We start from the raw sequence: 11358 nt of genomic DNA on the forward strand, positions 1-11358 counted from the left end.
TCGGGGCTGCTTTTCTCCTGCTGGGGACAATGATGAGCAGCTTGTTGGAACCTTTGGTAACTCATTTGTTACAACATGTGATTCACAGCAGCAGGAGGGCTCTAGGGTGGAGGCGGTGGAGGAGGGAACAGGGGAAGAGATGGAGACAGGGGCCGCTTCACAGAGGACAGGAAGGCAAAATTGTCCAGTGCTTTAGGGAAGCCAGGCCCACACCCTAATGGACAACTAGAATCTTCTGTGAATCTGGGCCCAGTTATGTGTGAGGTGACAACTGTGTGTGGGAGCAAGTGGCATCATGACCACTTGCTGGCAGAGACAAGGCCCAGTTTTTTATCCAGTGGGGACAGCACTCAGGAGCTCTGCTTTGCATGCGCGCATAGCCTGAGGCCAATCCTTGAACTTACTCAGTGATTTGAAAAATATTTGCATGCCATAATTTTCCAGCTCAAAAACTATCAAGGGTTCCCAAATTCCCATTGTCTTACATTTAAACTTCTTTATTTGTCTATTAGGACTCTTCCTAAAACAACCCTACACATACTAGTCGTATTTCAAGTTTTTACCCCTATCTAAAATCCTCTATTGGAAACTCTTGAGGGCCTGATTTCTTCAGTATCTCATAGAAATAGTTAATTTTACCTTATCCCTGGTTTTCCTTCATATTCAAGTTCTCTCCATTCATCAAAGCTTAACCAAAGCATTATATCTTCTATATATCTTTTCATGGTTATGCAAACGTTCACTGGATGCCTACAGCATGGCTTAAAACAGGAATCAGCCAACTACAGTTCGTGGGCCAAATCTGGCCCACTGCCTATTTTTATAAATAAAGTTTCATTGCCACACAAGCCATGTACTGCCGTTACTTATTGTCTGTGGCTCCTTATCTACCATAACAGCAGAGTTGAGTAGCAGAGACTGTATGACCTGTGAAACCTAAAGTATTTACTATCTGCCCCTTTGCAGAAAGTTTGCCTACCCCAGCTTAAACTATAAGACATAGAACACACTTCCTTAATTTCTTTTGAAAAGCCTCACCAGATTCTTCTGTACTCCTCCTCTCCCTATAGAGTGCCCGCTTCCCATCTTTTCCTGCTCTGAATGTCCATCACGTTTTACTGTTTGTTGCTTGTGGTACTTTTCTCTAAAACTTTAAGTAGTCACCTATTGAAGGGCATGTTTTGTGTGATCCTCTAATCTGTAAGAGCTTTGAGGACAGAACCTGTTCAGACCCACCTCCACAACCCCTTGGTTCTTAACACAAAGATCAGTAAGTGGGGAGAGGACCTTGTTGGTTGAAGTCTGCTGTGGCTCCTGAATGGCCTCCTTGAACTGTCACAAGGGCATCACCAGCTTCTGGAAGGTCTGTGTAGATCATGGCAGCATGGTGACTGCGTTCCCACTGGGCTATGGCCATCTAGTCCTGCCCTTTAACTGGGAGCCAGACCCTACATCCTTAATATTGAGACCAGCATTTCAGGGACGGAGGGATGTTCTGCAACTCTGAGGATGATTTATTGGATGCTACTAATCCTGGCCCATGTCCATCCCTCCTTCCTTTAACTTGAGCCTACATTTTAGGGAATTCTGGGTGTAGGACCATCAATTCCATGGAGATATCCAAGAAAAATAAAGGCTTCCTGTCTCTCAATCCTTGTTGTAAAATCACAGTGTAACTGTGGTAGGCAGAATAATGGATCTCCAAGATGCTCATGTTCTAATCCCCAGATTTAATGATGGTATTAAAAAAATTTTTTTTATTGCATTTATTTATTTTTGAGAGACAGCACAAATGGGGGATGGCAGAGAGAGAGGAAGTCACAGAATCCAAAGCAGGCTCCAGGCTCGAGCTGTCAGCACAGAGCCTGATGTGGGGCTTGAACCCACAAACCGTGAGATCATGACCTGAGTTGAAGTCAGACGCTCAACCGACCGAGCCACCCAGGCATCCCTAATGATGTTATTTTAAAGTGCCAACGTGAGTCTGAAGCTGTGATTAAGTATAAGAACTTTGAGATGGGAGATGACCTTGGATTATCTGATTGGGTTCAATTCAATCACTTGAGTCCTTAAAAGGAGAATAGGCAGGAGAGGCCAGAGAGCTGCCATGTGAGAGGGATTTGACCCACTGTTGCTGGCTTTGAAGATGGAGGCAGGGAGTCATGAGCCCTGCGGTGAGGTCAGCCTCTAAGACCTGGAAAGCTAAGGAACAGATTCTCCCCTAGAGCTTCCAGAAAGGTAGATGGTCCTGGCAACACTTTGGTTTTCGCTCAGTGAGACCCATGTCAGGCTTCTGACCTCTAGAGCAGTCGGCTAATAAATTAGTGTTAAGACTGAATTTGTGGTAATTTGTTACAGCAGCAGCAGATGACTAATACAAAATACTCCCTACCCCGCTTTTCTTTTTAGCCTGGAATGGCTGACCCTCCACTTGCACCAAATGGTTCAGTGACTCAGAGGCATATTGGGGAGGTGGAGGTCAGATGGGCATTTGCCCATTCATTACAGAAAAAAAGCCATGTTGTCCTGGAGCTAAAGCTGCACTGGTTGTCTTTGAAGTCATGACCTTTGCCTCTAAGAATAGATTGGGCAAACATGAATGACTTTTGCTGGCAGCCTATCGGGGAAGGGATGGACCAACCTTGTGGGTTTTTTGTTGTATGTGTATATAAACTTTAGGTTTTTAGCACTAGATGGTAGAACTCTGGTCCTCAGAGAACCAGGAGCCCTAAAGTTCAGGGCCTGAGGTGCTTTCCTCTGGGCACTGCTGTGGTTACAAGAATGATCGGATGAACCTTGTATCCGTGATCTGGTGACATGATGATACTATACAACCCACCACCCACCGAACCTTACTGACTTAGAATGATAACCCTTTATCATAGCTCACAGGTTTATGGATTGGTTAGCCAACTCTGCTGATCTGGGCTGGGCTCAGCTGGGCTTGCTTATGCATCTGTGGTCAGTTGACAGGTTGGCGGCAGGCTGATTGGTCTAGGGTGACCTCAGCTGGGGAGACTTAGCTCTTCTCCATGTGCTCTCTCATCCTCCAGAAGGCTAGTTGCTCTTATTCTCATGATGGAGACAGAGAGGGGGTGTGGGGAGTGGGCGAGGTCTCTCGAGGCCTAGGCTTGGAACTGAGACATTGCTGCCCACTCGTGCGGCTGCAGTCTGTTGGTCCAAGTAAGTTACAAGGCAACCTAAATTCAAAGAACAGGGAAATAGACTCAACCCCTTGATGGAAGGAACTACGGAGTCACATTGCAAGTGGTGTGGGAAGGATGGAGAATTAGGGCCATTTTTGCATTCAATCTGCTACAAACTCTGGGGAGGAAATAATGCCCTTGTTCCAAATAGGTCCTGACGGCTGAGGTGAACTAGGCTCCTGCCCACTTCTGGCTCCTCTCTGTAGGCTGTGAGCCATCAGAGCCTCCAGACCCTCTCTCCTCTTCACTACCTGCCCCTGCCAGTAGAAGCCATAATTCTCCCTGTGAATTGCCACCCGCCAGCCCCTCCCTTCTATGTCTCTCTGCTTCAAGCCTGAGGGCTGTCGTGGGCGACCTGCTGGCTTGATGAATGCAGCTTCTGTAAACCTTCCCCTGGCCTCTGTCGCAACATCAGTGTGAAATGAACTTGCTAATACTCCGAGAGCCACAGTCCTTTTCCTCTTCCCCAGCGCGACGCATCAAATCGATCTGGCCGGGTGAGCCACGACAAACCCCACAGGAAAAAGCATCAGCAAATTTAAAGCCTCGTTCGAGGTCTTGATTCACCATAAACTAAGTTGCCGGCAGCAGGCATTGACACTTCTTCCACTGAGGTTGATACTGGGATTTATCGACTTGCCGTAAGATGTTGATATTGACCAAGACTGAGTTCCAAATGAAAAGGCCCATGGCAGTATATCTTCATTGCTCAAGTAATCCTAGGACTTGCTAATCCTTCCTTGTCCCACTCAATAATGTTTTGCAGAAATTCTTTTGGAACGTAGAGACTATCACTTAGACACAACAAGATGCTCTTTCCCCACAAGCACTCCTGAAAGAGGGATGGGGTACAAGCAGTGTGTTGAGAACACGACCAAAGTGCTGGAAAATCTATTCATGCCCACACCCCAAAACCTTTCACTTTTTAGAGACTCAGTTCTATCCTCCTGGGAAACTGCCCAGAAAAAAAACACAATAGGACTTCACACGGGACCTGCTCACGAATAGTGTCAGCTTCCCTTTCTCCACTGGTCCTCGGGCTAATGGATCCCGATCCCAGGGGATGCTCTGATGTCATCCTTAGCCCTGGTCCCTGACAGTGAAATTAATGTGACATTTGGTTCTTGCTAATTTCAAGGCCCACTAGGAACACAGAGAAAGAAGGGAAAATTTATTACCTGCTAATTTATTTTCTCATTGAAATACAGTCTGCAGCCCTCACTTTAGGGGAGGATATGTTTGCAGTAGAATCATATACAGTGAGTTTTGAGTTATTTTAGGTGGCAGGGTCCCTGGGGAAACCAGCAAAGAGAAGATGAGCAGACAGAACAGGGCCAAGGAAGTAGCCCGGAGAGGCAGATAAAGGAGTGAGCCAGAGGGGCAGAATTTCCAGCCCAGCTTCCTTACTCAGCTCTGTTCCGCCTGATAGTCTCTAAAGGCCCATTCAAGGGGGGAAAACAGAGGTCAGCAGGGAGAGGCCAAGGAAGAGCCACAAGAAGATGGGGCTTTCACAGATATGCGGTCAGGGAGGCACATGCAGGATGCCCAGATGTTGATCCACAGTGGGACCCTTCCTCCATGTTCCATGCAAGACCTTTGATGTCATTAGCAGTGCGATCATGACTAGCCCTCCAGCTTGACACTCCAGGGAGGGAAGGAATTGGTCACTGCATCAAATGCATCCCAAAAAGGCACTGACACAGAGATTCTGAGCACAGGCTTGGCAGTCGGACAGTACTGGGTTTGAAACCTGGCCTCAGCATTTACCAGCTGGGTGACCTTGGGCAAGTCTCTTATCCTTTCTAAGCCACAGTTGCCTCATCTGCAAAGAGGAGGAAATAATAACACTGCCATATGGCAGACACCATATATTGCCTCCTTTCCTCCTCTGCCAACAGAAGATCAGTTTTGTTCAGGTATCAGTTCAGGTGTGATCTCTGGGGAGGTGGGCCCACTTCCTGATCCAGGAACGAATGTGTGAATGAGATAAAAGGGAATATTTCTGGGTGATTCTGAGAAAGATGTTCACTCCCTGATAAGAGAAGTTTTGACATGTGCTTCCTTCCTGATGTGGAGTAGGTAAGGGAAGAATCTCCCTGATTTTGCTGCCTTCTGCTTCCTATGGTGGAAATTTGAAAAAAAGTTTTATTTATTTTTTTGAGAGAGAGACACCGCGAGTAGGGGAGGGGCAGAGAGAGAGGGAGAGAGAGAGAGAGAGAGAGAGAGAGAGAGAGAGAGAAGAGAGAATCCCAAGCAGGCTCTGCACTGGCAGTGTAGGGCCCGACGAGGGGCTCGAACTCACAAAACTGTGAGATCATGGCCTGAGCTGAAGCCAAGAGTGGGATGCTTAACCAACTGAGCCACCCAGGTGCCCCAGAATGTAAGTTTTCATTTCTTTAGGATAAGTAACTCGTAATGGGATTGCTAGTATGTGTATATTTAACTTTTTAAGAAATTGCCAGATTGTTTTCTGGAGTGGCCGTACAATTTTGCATTCTTACCAGCAAGTTCAGAGAGTTCCAGTTATTCTACATTTTCATCAACACTTGGTCTTTGGGGTACTTTAAAATTTATCTTTAGCCATTTAATAGATGTGTGGTGGACAAGCCACTGATTTTTAATTTGCATTGTTCTAATGGTTAATAATGTTGAACATTTTTTTCAACATCCATATATCCTCTTTGATGAAGTGTTTATTTTATTCCTTTGTCCATTTAAAAATTGTATTATTTGTTTTTGTATTGTTGAGTTTTAAGAATTCTTTATGTAGTCCTTTGTTGTATATATGATTTGAAAATATTTTCTTCCAATCTGTAGTTTGTCTTCTCATTCTCTTACCAGTGTCCTTTGCAGACCAAAAGTCTTCCATTTGGAAGAAGTCTGATATTCAATTTTTTCCTTTATGGATTATATTTTTGGTGTTAAATCTAAGAATGTTTTTCTAATTTCACATCTCAAAGATTGTCACCTGTTTTTTCTACAAGTTTTATATTTTATACTTAGATCTATGATTTATTTGAGTGAATTTTTGTGTAAGACGTGAAATTTAATTTGAAATTCATTTTTTTTTAGCATATGGCTGTCCAGTTGTTCTAACACCATTTGCTGAAAAGACTGTCTTTTCTCCACTGAATAGTTTCTGTACCTTTGTCAAAAATCAGTTGGCCATATTTGTGTGGCTCTATTTCTGGACTGTATTCTATTTCACTGGTGTGTGTGTGTATTTTTTTTTCTTTTTAAAAAATGTTTATTCATTTTTGAAAGACAGAGAGACAGAGCACAAGCAGGGGTGGGGCGGAGAGAGAGGGGGACACAGAATCTGAAGCAGGCTCCAGGCTCTGAGTTGTCAGCACAGAGCCTGACATGCGGCTCGAACTTTGAGCCGCGAGATCTTGACCTGAGCCGAAGTCGGATGCTCAACTGACTGAGTCACCCAGGCACCCCAGTGTGTGTGTGTATTTCTTTGCTAGTACCATGTCTTGACTTACTGTACCTTTGTAGAGAGTGTTAAGATCGGGTAGTTTGATTTCTCCAATCTTATTATTTTCCAAAATTATTTAAGCTATTTATCAGTTTGGGCTGCTATAACAGTACTGAGTAGCTTAAGTAATAAACATTTATTCTCAGCTCTAGAGGCTGGAAGTCCAAGAATAGGGTGTTGACATGGTTGGGTTCTAGTGAGGGCCCTCCTCCTGGTTCATAGATGACTGCAGTCTCACTGTATCCTCACATGGTGGAGACAGAGAAGAAGAAAGCTCTCCTTTGTCTCTTCTTATAAGGGCACTAATCCTGTCATGAAGACCCCACCCTCATGACCTAATTAGCTCACAAAGGCCCCATCTCCAAATACCACTACATTGAGAATTAAGGTTTCAACATATAAGTTTTGGAGGGGACACATACATTCAGTCCATTAGCACCGTTTTGTTCCTTTGCTTTTTTGTATACATTTTAGAATTAGCTTGCCCAAATCTATACAAAAATCCAGTTGGGAGTTGGATTAAAGCTGTATTGAATCTATTGATCAATCTGGGAAAAATAGACATGTTTACTGTATTGATTTTTCTACTTCATGAGCATGGTATGCCTCACAATTTAGGTCAAATGTGAATTATTTCACCAGCATTTTATAGTTTTCAGGATACAGATTCTACATCTATTTTGTTAGATTTATATCTAAGGATTTACTTTTTTGAAGTTATGAATGGTATGTATTTTTGCTAGTATCTGAAAATATGATTGAGTTTTCTGTGTTTATCTGGTAGCCTGTGATCTTGCTAAACTCATTCTTGTTTCCAGGAATTTTGTTGTTTTCTTAGGATTTTCTACCTTGAAAATTGTGAATAAAGTCAGTTTTATTTCTTCCTTTCCAATCTGTTAAGATTTTCACCTGAATGGGGCTGGTGAGAATATGTTTTCTTCCCAGTCTAGGGGAAAAGAATTTGATGTCTCACATTTAACATGATGTAGCTGTAGGGTTTCCCTAGATGCCCTTTATTAGGTTGAGAATGTCCTCTTGCACTCCTAGTTTACTGGGATTTTAGAGTGATTAGATAGTGAATTTTGTTAAATGCTTTTCTGCATCAATTGATACAATCCTAAGGGTTTTCTTCTTTGGGCTGTTGATATTGTGGATTGCATGGATTGATTTTCCAATATTGAATCATCCTTGCATTTCCAGAATAAACTCCACTTGTCCTTCTATATTTTCCTGGACTTAATTTGGTAATATTTTTTTGAAAATTTTAAATCTATATTTATGAGGGATATTGGACTCTAGTTTTCTTTCTTTTTCTTTTTACCTTTTCTGGGGGGGAGAGGTGATATAGTCTTTGGTTTTTGGAGTCAGGGTAATCGTAACATCATAAATTGAGACTAAATGCTCCTTTCTTTTCTATTTTCTGGAAGACATTGTCTAGAATTGGTATTATTTATTCCTAAACGTTTGGTAGAATTTGTTAGTGAAATCATCTAGTCCTGTGGCTTATGTTTTTTGGGAAGGTTTTAAACTGTAAATTAAATTTCTCTAATAGTGATAGTACTATTTGGGTTATATATTTCATTCTGGGTGAGTTTGGGTAATTTGTGATTTTTAAAGACTTGATCCATTTCATCTAAATTTTTGAGTTTATGTGTGTACAATTGTTCATAGTATTTCTTTATATCCTCTTAATGTCTGTGGGGTTTATAGTGATAGCACCTTTTTCAATCCTGATATTGGTAATTTGTGTCTCTTCTCTGTTGTTTTTTGTTTGTTTGTTTTTTGTTTTGGTTGGGTTTTGTTTAGAGGTTTTCAGTTTTATTGATCTTTTCATATAACCAGCTTTTGGTTTTTGTTGATTTTTTTAAAATTTTCAATTTCATTGATTTCAGCTCTCTTTATTACCCCTTCCTTAACTTGTTCTCTGTTTATTTTGCTCTTTTCCCCGCCCTAGTTTCTTACTATGAAACCCTAGGTTATTGTCTTTAGACCTTGATTATATTCCAGTATAATCATTTAATGCTATGCATTTCTCTGGAAGTACTGCCTTAACTACATCTCACAAATTTTGATGTGTTGTATTTTCACTTTTATTTAGCTAAAAATATTTCCTAATTTCCCTTGAGACTCATCTTTGACTCCTGGGTTATTTGAAAGTGTGTTGTGTTGTTTAATTTCCAAGTGTTTGGAGGTTTTTCTCTTATCTTTCTGTTCCTGATCTAGTTTAATTCTAGTGTGGTTGGAAAACATTCTTTGTATGGTTTCAATTCTGTTAAACTTGTTAGAGTTTATCTTATGACCTACAACATGGTCTGTTTTTGTGAATGTTCCAAGAAAATGTATATTCTGCTGTTCTTGGGTGAGCCGTTCTATTGAGAAGGATATGTTTTATTGAGAAGGATATTTTTCTGTGGTTGGGTGGAGGGCTCTATAAATGTCAGTTAGATCCAGTTTTTGATGGTGTTGTGTAGTTCATCTATATTCTTGCTGTTTTTCTGTTTACTAGTTCTATTTATCATTAAGGGCATTCAAGTCTCTAGCTATAATTATATATTTGCCTACTTCTCCTTTCAGTTCTTTTCAGTTTTTGCTTCCTGTGTTTTGATCTCTGTTGTTAGATATAAACTTAGGATTGCTATTTCTTCTTGGTGAATTGACCCCTGGTAATTTTCTCATTTCTTCTTCTTATTTATTTATTTATTTTTGGCTGATATTAATATTGCCCTGCTGACTGTCTTTTGTGTGGTATTTGCACAGTATACCTTTTCCCTTATTTTTACTTTTTAACCTGGCTTTATCATTATTTGTGAAGTGAGTTTCTTATAGACAGCATATAGTTAGGTCATGGGTTTTAAAATATCTATTCTGACAACATCTGTCTTAATTTATATGTTTAGATCACTTTCATTTAATGCAGTTATTGATAAGTTTTGACCTAGGTCGACCATTTTATTATTTATTTTATGATTGTACCCTCTTTTTTTGTTCCTTGAATCCCCCCTTTCTTGCCTTTATTTAGACTATTTAAACAGTTTTAACTTTTTAATTGTTTTTATTTTAAAAATTTTAATGTTTATTTATTTTTGACAGAGAGACAGAGGGCGAGTGGGAGAGAGGCAGAGAGAGAGGGAGACACAGAATCCGAAGCAGGTTCCAGGCTCCAAGCTGTCAGCAGACAGCCCAATGCAGGGCTTGAACCCATGAGCTGTGAGATCATGACATGAGCTGAAGTCAGACAACTTAACTGACTGAGCTACCCAGGAGCCCCTAAACAGTTTTTAGTATTCCATTTTAATTAATTTATTTTTTGCTTATGTCTCTGTACATTTTTTCAGTGGCTACTCTAGGGATTACAATATACATCTTAACTTTTCACAAACTACTTAAAGGCAATATTTTACCATTTTAGGTAGAATGTAAAAATCTTAACAATTGTCAGACCCTCTCTTCTCTCTGTTTTATGGTATGGTTGTCTTACATAGTACATCTGTGTACATTGAAAGGTCCACCAGATGATGTTATAATTCTAGTTTGGATTATCAAACATATTTTAATGAATTTAAGAGATGAAGAGTAGTTTATCATGCTTAACTAGACACTTATCCTTTCTGGTGCTCTTCTGTCATTCTGATGTTCCACATTTTCTTCTGGTATTATTTCCCTGTTGCCTGAAGAACTTCCTTTAGCAATTCTACTAGAGGAGACTGGCTGGCAATAGATTCTCTTAGTTTTCCTTCATCTGACAAGGTCTTCATTTCACCTTAATTTCTGGAGGGTATTTTTGATAAGTATAGACTCCTAGGTGGTAGTTCTTCACTCTCAGCAACTTTAAGAAGGGTGTGACTCTCTTCCTGGTCTCCATGGTTTCTTATGACAAATTCAGTCATTGGAATTCTTGTTCTCCTATTGATAATGTGTTGTTTTTCTCTGGTTGCTTTCAAGACTTTTATTTGGTATTTAGTTTTCACCAAATTGATTACAATGTGTTTGGGCATGAGTTTCTTTGGGTTTATTGTGTTTGGGGTTTGTTGATCTTCTTGAATTTGTAAGTTGATTTCTTTTTCCAGATTTTGGAAGTTTTCAGCCATCATTTGTTAAAAAAATGTTTAGCAGCACACTATCTCTTTTCCCTGGGACTCTAATAACACAAATACTAGAACTGATTTCTCTAATTCTTAAATCATGCTCTTTTGCCTTAGTTTCCCTCTTTTTTTTCCTGCTTCATTTTTCTCCATAAGTTTGTCCTCTATATTGTTGATTCTCTGCTCTGCCTCATCCATACTTGCTGCCATGGCATCCATTCGAGATTGCAGCTCAGTTATAGCATTTTTTATGTCATCCCGATTAGCTTTTATTTCTTTTATCTCTGCAGAAAGGGATTCTAATCTTTTTTCGATTCCAGCTAGTATTCTTATTATTGTGATTCTAAATTCTGGTTCAGACATCTTGTTTGTATCTGTGTTGGTTAGGCCCCTGGCTGTCATTTCTTCCTGCTCTTTCCTTTGGGGTGAATTCCTTCATTTCATCTTTTTGAAGGGAGAAAAGGAATTAATGAAGTAAAAAACGTTAAAATTACAAAAATTAAAATAAAAAAATTAAAATAAAAAAATTAAAATAAGAAAATTAAAAACAACACACACACACACACACAAATCAAATAAATGATGCTAG

The sequence above is a fragment of the Panthera leo genome, chromosome B3 (genome assembly GCF_018350215.1).
Source record: "Panthera leo isolate Ple1 chromosome B3, P.leo_Ple1_pat1.1, whole genome shotgun sequence".
NCBI lineage: Eukaryota > Metazoa > Chordata > Mammalia > Carnivora > Felidae > Panthera > Panthera leo.